At 42.4% G+C, this 12,827-nt stretch overlaps 1 non-coding gene across 1 annotated transcript; it reads left to right on the top strand.

The window, feature by feature from the left end:
* The first annotated feature begins 463 nt into the window (after positions 1-463).
* On the top strand, positions 464-601 carry LOC119923939. Its single transcript, XR_005449008.1, has one exon. It is a non-coding gene; the product is annotated as a small nucleolar RNA SNORA7 (small nucleolar RNA).
* The last annotated feature ends 12,226 nt before the right edge of the window (positions 602-12,827 follow it).

The following is a 12,827-nucleotide window of genomic DNA, read 5'->3' as shown; positions in this document are numbered from 1 at the left end:
AGGTAAGGCCCTTTGACTATAATACGCTTCCGTAAAGTGAGGATGAAATCCTGTTTTGTCCTTCCTTCATTCATTCATTCAATCGTATTTATTGAGTGCTTACTGTGTGCAGAGCACTGTACTAAGCGCTTGGGAAGTACAAGTTGGCAACATATAGAGACGGTCCCTACCCAACAGTGGGCTCACAGTCTAGAAGGGGGAGTAATGAGTGTCTGCCAAGCACCTTGAGATCCGTGACGGGAGTGGTAAAGGACAGATTTTGTAGCTACTATTATTTCTTTCTTTAATTTGGAACACTCAATCAATGGTATTTGGTATCATGTGCAGAACACTGTCCTATAGGCTGAATATCCGAAACAGAAAGCACTCCCTGCACTCGAGTCACTTGGGGAGAGAAGGAAGAATATGATTTACAGGTAGAACTAAAAATATTGCGGGATGAAGTAAATAAATATTTGAATATCCCCTCTCAGGGTAGCATCTGGAGAGTTTCTAGTATTCTACCAGTCTCAGCTATAGGAGGAAGAGCCAAGAGGAGACATACCCATTCCATTCCTAGATTGGGCAATGGCTGGCGAGTGGAAGGCCATCTGCTACAAGTCAAAACTCACCCGTGCTGGGCAGCAGCGGTATGGGAGAGAATTGAGGGCAGGGACTCTAGATGACTGTGTGGAAGGAGAAAATGTTAAACCACTTCTGTATTTTTACCAAGAAAACTCTATGGATCCCCTACCAGAACGATGGCAGATGGAGGTGGGGCATTCTGGGAGAGATGTGTCTGTGGTGTCACTATGTGTCAGAGACGACTCGACAGCGTAAGAAAAGATTTGAATATGTGTGAATGCTGAGAATGGGCATAGATACAATTTAGTATATTGGGAATTGATCAGGACAGGCTTTCTAGGGAGCTGAAGATGGGGAGAGCTATGCCTGTCAATCAATCAGTCATCCATCAATCAATCATTCATATTTATTGAGCATTTATTATGTGCAGAGTAAAATAGAGAAAAACTCCTCACTGTTGGCTTCAGAGCTCTCTATCACCTTGCCCCTTCCTACCACACCTCCCTTCTCTCCTTCTCCAGCCCAGCCCGCATACTCCACTCCTCTGGTGCCGCTAACCTCCTCACTGGTCCTCGTTCTCACCTGTCATCATCATCATCATCAATCGTATTTATTGAGTGCTTACTGTGTGCAGAGCACTGTACTAAGCGCTTGGGAAGTACAACATATAGAGACAGTCCCTACTCAACAGTGGGCTCCGGCCATCGACCCCTGGCCCTCGTCCTACCTCTGGCCTGGAATGTCCTCCCTCCTCAAACCCGCCAAACAATCACACTTCCCCGCTTAAGAGCCCTACTGAAGTCTCACCTCCTCCAAGAGATCTTCCCATACTGAGCCCCCCCCTTTTTCTCAGTTTCCCCATCCCTTCCCATTACCCCAACTCGCTCCCTTTGCTCTATCCCCCTTCCCCGTCCCACAGCACTGGTGTATATATGTACATACCCATAATTCTATTATTTATATTAATTTATATTAATTCCTGTTTACTTGTTTTGATATGTATAGATCTGTAAATCTCTTTATTTATATTGATGCTATTGATGCCCATTTACTTGTTTTGATGTCTGCCTCCCCCCTTCTAGACTGTAAGCCCTTTGTGGGCAGGGATTGTCTCTCTTTATTGCTGAATTGCACTTTCCAAGCATTTAGTACAGTGCTCCGCACACAGTAAGTGCTCAATAAATATGACTGAATGAATGAAGTGCTTGTGTGAGTACAACACAACAGTATTACTGACACATTGCCTGCCCACAAGGAGCTTACAGTTTAGAGGATGAGCTTATTCACTGAACTCTTACTGTGTAAAAAACACTGTAATAAGCTCTTGGGAGAGTTCAATATAACAGAACTTAGACATGTGTCTGGCCTACCAGGAGCATACAGTCTAGAGGAGGAGACAGATATTAGAATAAATTATGGATATGTACATGATCAGTCATAGTTATTAACCACTAACTTGTGCAAAGCACTATACTAAGCACTTGGGAGAGTACAATAGATTGGATTTAGTAGACACATTCCCTGCCCACAAGGAGCTTACAGTCTAGAGGTGGTGCTTTGGGGCTAAGAATGGGGTGAACATCAAGTGCTTAAGGGGCATGGATCCAAGTACAAGGGTGATGCAGATGGGAGAGAGAGTAATAATAATAATAATAACATTAATTATGATATTTAATGATAATAATAATGATGACATTTATTAAGCACTTACTATGTGCAAAGCACTGTTCTAAGCACTGGGGAGGCTACAAGGTGATTAGGTTGTACCACGGGGGGGGGGCTCACAGTCTTAATCCCCATTTTACAGATGAGATAACTGAGGAACAGAGAGGTTAAGTGACTTGCCAAGAGTCACACACTTGACAATTGGCAGATCTGGAATTTGAACCCATGACTTCTGACTCCAAAGTCCGGGCTCTTTCCACTGAGCCATGCTGCTTCTCTTAGCCACACTGTATTTTTTAAGCACTTTAATTCATTCATTGTCATATTTATTGAGTGCTTACTGTGTGCAGAGCACTGTACTAAGCGCTTGGGAAGTACAAGTTGGCAACATATAGAGACGGTCCCTATCCAACAGTGGGCACACAGTCTATGTGCCAGGCACTGTTCTAAGCGCTGGGATGGATACAAGCAAATGGGGTTGGACACAGTCCCGCGGAGGGCTCATAGTTTCAATCCCCATTTTACAGATAAGATAACTGAGGCCCAGAGAAGTGAAGTGGCTTTCCCAGGGTCACATAGCAGATGAGCTGCAAAGCCAGGATTAGAACCCATGACCTTCTGACCCCCCAGGCAAATGCTCTAGACACTACACCATGCTGCTTCTCAGTCAGTCGGAATCCCCGTCAGACACGGGTCCCTCAATCTAAGGAAAAGTCATGGGAGCGCAACGCACACAACAACGTAATGGTGTCCTTTGCAAAGGGGGTGGTAGGGGGGGAAGGAAGGGGACAGGAAATTCTTCCCTGCCTCAGGTCAGGAAAATACTTTAGGCCAGTCTTAGCTTGTGTCATGTGTTTAAGTTGGAATTATTAACTCACTGCTCGATGGGGAGATGGGAGATTGGACGAATGCACAGATCTTCATGCACCATTGTTCTATTGCTTTTCCTTACCCCTCAGTGCCTGAAAAGAATAAAACATGTGAATGACGGCAGCATCATCACTGTTTCTCAAGTTGAGTCAGAAGTATGATTGAGGTGACTTTTTTCAGGTGAGCTTAACACTTTGCTTGTTACAAATCCATCTTTCATTCATTCATTCAATCAATCGTATTTATTGAGTGCTTACTGTGTGCAGAGCACTGTACTAAGCACTTGGGAAGTACAAGTTGGAAACATGTAGAGATGCTCCCTACCCAACAGTGGGCTCACAGTCTAGAAGGGGGAGACAGAGAACAAAACAAAACATATTAACAAAATAAAATAAATAGAATAAAATATGTACAAATAAAATAAATAAATAAATGGAAGAATAAATGCATACAAACATATATACATATATACAGGTGCTGTGGGGAGGGGAAGGAGGTAAGTTGGGGGGATGGGGAGGGGGAGGAGGGGGAGAGGAAGGAGGGGGTTCATTGTGGGAAGGCCTCCTGGAGGAGGTGAGCTCTCAGTAGGGCCTTGAAGGGAGGAAGAGAGCTAGCTTGGCGGATGTGCTGAGGGAGGGCATTCCAATCAATCAATCAATCAATCATATTTATTGAGCACTTACTGTGTGCAGAGCACTGTACCAAGCACTTGGGAAGTACAAGTTGGCAGCATATAGAGACGGTCCCTACCCAACAGCGGGCTCATAGTCCAGAAGTGGGAGACAGAGAACAAAACAAAATGTATTAACAAAATAAAATAAATAGAATAGATATGTACAAGTAAAATAAATAAATAAATAGAGTAATAAATATGTACAAACATATATACATATATACAGGTGCTGTGGGTAAGGGAAGGAAGTAAGGTGGGGGGGATGAAAAGGCGGAGGAGGGGGAGAGGAAGGAGGGGGCTCAGTCTGGGAAGGCCTCCTGGAGGAGGTGAGCTCTCAGTAGGGCCTTGAAGGGAGGAAGAGAGCTAGCTTGGCCAATGTTCGGAGGGAGGGCATTTCAGACCAGGGGGAGGACATGGGCCGGGGTTCGATGGAGGGACAGGCGAGAACGAGGCATGGTGAGGAGATTAGCAGCAGAGGAGTGGAGGGTGCAGGCTGGGCAGGAGAAGGAGCGAAGGGAGGTGAGGTAGGAGGGGGCGAGGGGATGGACAGCCTTGAAGCCGCAGGTGAATTGTCACAGAGAATTTGAGAAAGAAGAAATAAGTGGCTCAAAATTGGAAAAAAAAAGAACTTAGCGCTTAGAACAGTGCTTTGCACATGGTAAGTGCTTAATAAATGCCATTATTATTATTATTTACCTAAAACCAAGAAATATTTGCTTACCAAATAAAAGATTCTGAGAATTTGGGCTTCTTCAGTGGACCAATGGATAGAGGGAGGAAAACTCATTTAATTCTCATTTAATTTGAATCACAAATTCACCATGGGACTTTGGTAAATCACCTTTCTCTGGCTTCCGTTTGGATAATGCCTGCTAACATTTAAATTTTCAAGCGAGTCTAGCTAAATAAAGGCAAGGACTTTTCTTGACTTGAGTTATTATGTGCAGAACTTCAAGAGTAGAAATGCAAATGAACGGAAAAGAATACTAGGTTTCTCCATACAAGTCGGATAAGGGATAGCATTCCATTTTCTCCAGAATCAACCATTACCTTGTAAGACGAAAATGATTATTATCATTATTATCAAATGCTGTTGAGTAGTTTATGATTCATAGCAACTTTATATATATATTTTTTCTCCAGAACACCCCATCTTCTTTCCTTCATTAATTCACAACCTTGCTAACGGTTCTTCCGTAACCAATTTTATGGTTTCTATCCTTCTAACCACTGGTCTGTCTCTTCTGTGTTTTCTCTAGACTTTTCCTAGCATTAGTGTCTCCTCCAGAGAATTGGTCCTCCTGTTGATGTGTCCAAAATATACTAATCTAAGTCGAGTCATCTGGATGAGAAGCAGTCATGAGGAACAGCATGGCGTAGTGGCTACAGCCCAGGCCTGGGAGTGAGTAGGTCATGGGTTCTAATTCGGACTCCACCACTTGTCTGCTGTGTGACTTTGGGCAATGTCTGTCTTCTCCTCCAGACTGTAAGTTCGTTGTGGTCAGAGGGAGTGTCTTCCAGCTCTTTTGTTTTGTATTCTGCAAACAGTGAGGGCTCAGTAAATACCATGGATTTACTGATGAACAAAATTCAGTACCCGTGTGGGGTGGGAGGGCATACAATACACAGAACTGCAAGACGCTCTCCCTGCTGTGAAGGAACATATTAGAAATAATATAAATTCGAGTTCCAGTTCTGCCTTCAGTGGGACATAAGGAAGGTCATTTAATCTCTTCGTGCCTCAGTTTTCTCATCTGTAAAATGAGAATAAAACACCCACTCTTGCTCTTCAGGTGTGACCCGGTTTTGAGATGGACTGTATCTAGTCCAATTACCTTTTATCTATCCCAGTGCTTAGCCCATAGTACTCACTTAATACAGTCATGATAATTACCATTATTATTATTATGATTTTTCCATTACTATTATTCTTATAAAACACACAAATGGACACACCCATATGGAATTCAGGAAGAAATGAAACCAACTTCTGAACATTTTTAAATGCACATCTCTCCCAAGAGGTCTTCCCTGATTAAGCCTTTATTTCCTCTTTTCCCCCTTCCCTTCTGCATCACCCTGGTTTGCTCCATTTATTCACCACGTATCCCCTCACCCAGCCCCACATCACTTATGTACATATCTGTATTCATTTATACCAATGTCTTTCTCCCCATTTAGACTGTAAGTTCATTTTGGCAGGGAATGTGTCTGTTATATTGTTGTGTTGTACTCTCCCAAATGCTTAGGACACTGCTCTGCACAGAGTAAGCACTCAATAAATATGACTGATTGATTGATTGATCCATTTGGAGTCTCTTCAGATGATAGCTTCTACTACTGTACAATTTTGTAAAGCTACTATTATTCATTCATTCATTCAAACAAACATTTTCTGAGTGCATACTGTGTGCAGAGCACTGTACTAAACGCTTGGAAAGTACAATTAATACAGGGAGGCCCAGAGGGGTCAGTAAGGCCTAAATTCATTCATCATTCATTCAATCATATTTATTGAGCATTCATCCATTCAATTGTATTTATTAAGCACTTGTTGTGTGCAGAGCACGGTATTAAGCCCTTGGAAAAGTACAATGCAACAATAAACAACAACATTCTCTGGCTCAGTCCCTGAAAAGGAAGATTTTGCAGCAAAAATAAGCAAGAGCCAATGGTTTAATGGAGTTTCTTGCTCACGTGTGCCCCCCTGAAACCTGCTTCAGACCAAAGTCAGGGAGAGGGCAGGGTTTGGGAGGGAAGGTAAGCAGTTCAGTCTTGGACATATTGAGTTTTAGATGAAGGGGCAGACATCCAGATGGAGATGTCCTGAAGGCAGGAGGAGATATGAGCCTGAAGGGAGGAAGAGAGAGCAGGGGCAGAGATGTAGATTTGGGTGTCATCAGCATAAAGATGATAGTTGAAGCCGTGGGAGTGAATAAGTTCACCAAGAGAGTGAGTGTAGATAGAGAACAGAAGGGGACCAAGAACTAACCCTTGAGGAACCCCTATAGTAAGGGGATGGGAAGGGGAGGAGGAGCCCACAAAGGAGACTGAGAATGAATGGCTGGAGAGATACAAAGAGAATCAGGAGAGGACGGAGTCTGTGAAGCCAAGGTTGGATAGCGTATTGAGGAGAAGGGGGTGGTCCACAGTGTCGAAGGCAGCTGAGAGGTCAAGGAGAACTAAGATAGAGTAGGAGACATTGGATTTGGCAAGAAGGAGGTTTTTGGTGACCTTTGAGAGGGCAATTTTGGTGGAGATATGTATAATTCTATTCATTTATATTGATGCCTGTTTACTTGTTTTGATGTGTACATATCTATAATTATACTTATTTATATTGATGCTTGTTTATTTGTTTTGATGTCTGTCTCCCCCCTTCTAGACGGTAAGCCCATTGTAGGCAAGGATTGTCTCTCTTTATTGCTGAATTGTACTTTCCAAGTGCATAATACAGTGCTCTGCACATAGTAAGTGCTCAATAAATATGATTGAATGAACGAATGAATGAAAAGTCAGTGTCTGATAACTCTTTTACATTCTCCCTAGAGCTTGGTACAGTTCCCTCCATGGATCAATAATACAAAGAGTGACATTTGTTAAGGGCTTATTCTATGCCATGCATTATACTCAGAGCTGAGGTAGATACAAGATAATCAGGTTGAACACACAGTCCCCATCCACATGGTGCTCACAGTCTAAGTAGAGGGGAGTAAGGTTTCATCCCCATTTCACGGATGAGGAAACTGAAGCACTGAGAAGTTAAATGACTTGCCCAAGATTAAGCAGCAGATTAGTGGCAGGGCCAGAGTTAGAACCCAGGTTCTCCTACTCCCCATCCCATGCTCTTTCCACTAGGCTATGCTGCTTCTCACGATCTTTGCGTATTCTTATTTGTCTCTCTTTTTGCATCAACCTGTTTTTCCATCTTCTTTTCCTGCTTCCCCACCCCTCTTCTGAACTTTAAGCTCCCCCAGATATGGTCAGTTTATATTAAGTATAGAAGAAAAGATGAAAGTGTTGTGTCACAAGTGAAAAAAGTAATGATATCCATATTACTGGCTTATTTAAAACCGAGCTATTTGTGTTGAATGCAATATATTGCTTCCAATTTCTTTGTGCAGGGTTTTATAGTTTACTCTTCATTTTTGACCATTGGATGTGATTAGCAAAATCACATGATAATTTGGTTTGAAATTCCTTCTCATGTACATTTCTTTTTAAAAAATACAAGAAAAGGTTGGCATTCATATTGAAAAACATGTGAATAGCTACCGAGGTCCCAAAATGTATCAAACACTCCAAAAATAAATCCCAAGAGACTTGAATTCATCTCTTAATGCACTTCATCTGAATTTTTTTTAAAAAAAGCATACAAAAAGGTAAAGGTGTACTTAGAGAAACAAAGTATAGTCAATAAGCAATGAGTTGCTGCCTACAAAATATGACACTTCCTTTTACAAGCATATTGGAGAGATTATAAACTAAGGTCAGGGATAACATCTACTAACTGTAATGTATGGGACCAATTTGGTTGAGGTGAATTTTAATGGCTAAAATATGTGAATCTTTGCATATTATCTAGACAGACAGGTGTTCATGACAATTCAGGCATCATGTTCTGTTCTTGTGTCCTTTCCATGGGGAAAAAAGAAAATAAAAGTACAAAGCTCATTTTACAAACATTTAATAGAAATCAATGTTGTGCTATGTCTAGAACTCAAACCTGTATTCCAAATTGATTTGTGCTGGAAGTAGAAGGCTTTGCATAACCCTCTTCAGAAACAAATTTCTGAAGCTGATTACTGATTGTCCCCCAGTGCTTGTTCTATGTGGGAAGCTGCCCTAACAGAAACAGTCTATAGAGCATACTGCAGCTGTATTTTCTCAATTCTGGCTTACAGAGAAGAAAAAAAGTATGAATGCCATGATGGATTATGAAAATCCAAAAAAACATTCAGGCGAAGGGTCACTGATTAGTAGATTTAGAGACATCTTCATCAGATCAATGTCTAGCAGTTTCAATGTTATAGAGACACATTTATATAAATGGCAAACACACACACACGTGTGCGTGTGTGATATTCATGGTATATTTATCATGCATTCTGGGCTTAACTATTAGAAAAGAAACTTTCCAGTAATGTATGCAGCGGAAATTTCCTTTCTCCTTTCTTTGTGATGTTACACACAACATAACACCGGAGAACAAAGTGAAACACACTCACACACACAAATGCACACAACCACACAGATATGGGGGTGAAGAGAGTGGGGGAGAGGAAATGGGGGATTAAGAAAAAGAGAATTAACTTTAAGGTGGGAGAAGTACTTCAGAGGTTATTAACTGCATTTAATTTTGTTTTCAAAATCCTAAGTACCAACCCCTTAAACGAAAGACAGTTCCACTGACATGTTGCCTATGATGCTTCTGGTGGTGAAATTTCAATCAAACCATTACTTAATGATATTTATCGAGTGCTAACTGCATGCCAAACACTGTACCAAGCACTTGGGAAAGTATAATCAACAGAGTATGTAGATATGTACCCTGGCTGTGGGGAAATTTACAGTTTATAGGGAAAGGCAGGCAGAAAGAAATGACAGCTAGGACAAATGGGAGAGTATAAGATTATGTACATAAGTGCTGAAGGGCTGAGAGTGGGGTGAATTTCCAGAATTCAAGGGGACATATCCAAATTCATAGGTGATGCAGAAGGGAGAGAGAGTAGGGGAAAGGAGGCTTAATCTGGGAAGGCCTCTCAGAAAAGATGTGCTTTTAATAATAACGATAGCATTTGTTAAGAGCTTACTTTGTGCCAAGCACTGTTCTAAGCTCTGGGGAGGATACAAGGTGATTAAGTTGTCCCACATGGGGCTCACATTCTTAATCCCCATTTTACAGATGAGGGAACTGAGGCACAGAGAAGTGAAGTGACTCACCCAAGGTCACACAGCTGACAAGCGGCGGAACTAGGATTTGAACCCATGACCTCTGACTTCCAAGCCCGGGCTCTTTCCACTGAGCCACGCTGCTTCTGTATAAAAAAATAATGATAATCAGGTTGTCCCATGTGGGGCTCACAGTCTTAATCTCCATTTTACAGACGAGGTAACTGAAGCCCAGAGAAGTGAAGTGACTTACCCAAGGTCACACAGCAAATCAATGGCAGAGCTGGGATTAGAACACATGACCTGGTGATTCCCAGGCCCGTGCTCTATCCACTATGGCATGCTGCTTCTAATAATAATAATAACGGCATTTATTAAGCGCTTACTATGTGCAAAGCACTGTTCTAAGCGCTGGGGAGGTTACAAGGTGATCAGGTTGTCCCATGGGGGGCTCACAATCTTAATCCCCATTTTACAGATGAGGTCACTGAGGCCCAGAGAAGTGAAGTGACTTGCCCAAAGTCACCCAGCTGACAATTGGCGGAGCAGGGATTCGAACCCATGAACTCTGACTCCAAAGCCCGGGCTCTTTCCACTGAGCCACGCTGGTTCTCATAATCAATCACTTAATTGTATTTATCGAGCACTTGTGGCAGAGCACTGTACTAAGTGCTTGGCAGCGTACAACACAAGGGAGTTGGTAGACACGTTCCCTGTCCAGAATAAGCTTACAATCTAGAGGGGGGAGGCAGACATTAATATAAGCTTGTCGTGGGCAGGGAATGTGTCTATTCTATTTGTTGTTATAATGTACTCTCCCAAGCGCTTAGTACAATGCTCTGAACACAGTAAATGCTCAATAAAAGTGATTGAATGAATAAATAAATAAATAAATTAATTAATTAATTAAATATGGATATGCAGATCATTGTGGTGGAGCTGAGAGGGGTGTGAATATCAAGTGCTTTAAGGGTACATATCCAAGTGCAGAGACAATGCAGAGGGAGAGAGGGTGAGTGAAAGAGAGTTTAATGGGAGAAGGCCACTTGGAGGAGATGTTCATGCATTCATTCATTCAATCGTATTTATTGAGCGCTTAGTGTGTAAAGAGCACTGTTGCACTGTACTAAGCACTTGGGAAGTACAAGTTGGCAACATATAGAGACGGTCCCTACCCAACAGTGGGCTCACAGTCTAGAAGGTGGAGACAGAGAACAAAACATATTAACAAAGTAAAATAAATAGAATAAAAATGTATAAATAAAATAAATCAATAAATAGAGTAATAAATCTGTACAAACATATATACATATATACAGGTGCTGTGGGGAGGGGAAGGAGGTAAGGTGGGGGGGATGGGGAGAGGGAGGAGGGGATGTGTTTGGCCTAGTGGCTAGAGCTTGGGCCCGGGAATCAGAAGGTCATGGGTTCAAGTCCTGGTTCTGCCACTTGTCTGCTGAGTGACCTTGGGCAAGTCACTTTACTTCTCTAGGCCTCAGTTCCCTCATCTGTAAAATGGGGATTAAAACTGTGAGCCTTCTTCTAGACTGTGAGCCCGTTGTTGGGTAGGGACCATCTCTATATGTTGCCAACTTGTACTTCCCAAGCGCTTAGTACAGTGCTCTGCACACAGTAAGCGCTCAATAAATACGACTGAATGAATGAATGAATGACAAGGACTGTCTCCAACCAGTCTATCTTGTATCTACCCCAGTGCTTAGAACAGTGCCTGGCATATAGTAAGCACTTAACAAATACCATTATTATTATTATTATTATTATTGTTATTGTTATTATTGACCTTAATAAAGTTTTGAAGGTGGAGAGAGTGGTAGTCTGGCATATATGGAGGGAGCGGAAACTCAAGACCAAAGGGAATACTTGGGAAAGGGTTTGCCGGTCGGAGAGATGCGATCGAGATACAGTGAGTCAGTTGTGAATTTGTGTTCATTCATTCATTCAATCGTATTTATTGAGCTCTTACTGTGTGCAGAGCACTGTACTAAGCGCTTGGGTAGTACAAGTTGGAAACATAAAGAGACGGTCCCTACCCAACAGCGAGCTCACAGTCTAGAAGGGGGAGACAGACAACAAAACAGGTATAGAAAACAGAAAACAGAACAAAAAAAATATATGTATATATGAACCCATGACCTCTGACTCCAAAGCCCGGGCTCTTTCCGTGGAGCCATGCTGCTTCCCAGTGCTCAGCGCTTAGTGCAGTGCTCTGCACACAGCAAGCACTCAATAAATATGACCGAATGAAAGAATGATCACCTCCCGCCTCTTCCCCCCAGCTGTAGTTTGCCGGTGCCTCATTAAAAAGAAAACACATTTCTGCCTTTTAATTTCCAAAGAAATATATCTAAAGGAGATCGGTTCAGGGCAGAAGGGATCTTCTACTTACTTTCACTTTCCGTAAAACCAAGAAAAAGGGACAACCCACTCTTCCATGCTGTGTTCATGTTAAGGTTGTCCCTTGATGCTATGTTGCATTTGTTGTCTACAGTGCCTGGGCCAGTGTTAAAGTAACAATGAATTATTATTGTGTTTTTTGTTAAGCACTCACTATGTGCTTACCACTGCGCTACGCAGTTATGCAGTTACAGAATAAGCAGGTCGGACACTGTTTCCACCTCACATTGGGCTCCCAATTTTACAGAGGATGAAACTGATGGGCAGAGACGTGAAGAGACTTGTCCAAGGTCACACAGAAGACAAGTGGCAGAGCTGGAATTAGAACCCATATCCTCTGACTCCCAGTCCAGGACTTGGACGTGATTCCAAGGATGGGCAGCCATGGGGGTGCTCGAGGAGTGGGGAGATGGACACAGAATTCTTGTTTTTGGAAAACTATCGAGGTAGCAGAGTAAAGTGTGCATCGGAATGCATTCATTCATTCATTCAACGGTATTTATTGAGCACTTACTGTGTGCAGAGCACTGTACTAAACGCTTGGAAAGTACAAGTTGGCAACATACAGAAACGGTCCCTACCCAACAACGGGCTCACAGTCTAGAAGGGGGGAGACAGTTTAGAAACGGGAGGAATGAGCAAAGAGTGAATGTAGGGCAGTAAGCATGGAGTCTGATGCACTAGTTAAGATAGATTTTGAACCACTGTAAGTGCTTAGTACAGTGCTCTGCACACAGTAAGTGCTCAA

Source organism: Tachyglossus aculeatus, chromosome 2 (assembly GCF_015852505.1).
Source record: "Tachyglossus aculeatus isolate mTacAcu1 chromosome 2, mTacAcu1.pri, whole genome shotgun sequence".
In the NCBI taxonomy this organism is placed as follows: domain Eukaryota; kingdom Metazoa; phylum Chordata; class Mammalia; order Monotremata; family Tachyglossidae; genus Tachyglossus; species Tachyglossus aculeatus.
Note: the sequence above shows the minus strand (reverse complement) of the source record. Positions and strands in the feature narration are given on the sequence as shown.